This window comes from Triticum aestivum, chromosome 6D (genome assembly GCF_018294505.1).
Source record: "Triticum aestivum cultivar Chinese Spring chromosome 6D, IWGSC CS RefSeq v2.1, whole genome shotgun sequence".
Lineage (NCBI taxonomy): Eukaryota > Viridiplantae > Streptophyta > Magnoliopsida > Poales > Poaceae > Triticum > Triticum aestivum.
The window spans coordinates 238,274,726-238,274,974 of NC_057811.1; positions in this window are offsets into that span (position 1 = coordinate 238,274,726).

Below are 249 nucleotides of genomic sequence, written 5' to 3' on the forward strand. Positions count from 1 at the left end.
GAAGTCCCGCCGCCGCCGTTGACCGCCGTCGTCGTGAACCGGTAAAAACCACCCCGGTTTGCCGGTTCGTTTACAGTTTTTTTGGTTCTTCGGTCTAGATCGGTTTATTTTTAGGGTTAGGGTTTTTCTCGGTTTATTCCGATCGAATCTATTTAGCGAACGTTCTCTGTTTTGTTCGTTTTAACGAACATGTTCGTTCGTTTGGTTCTGTTAGCGAACGTTCGTTCGTTAGGTTTTTCTTTTTTATTT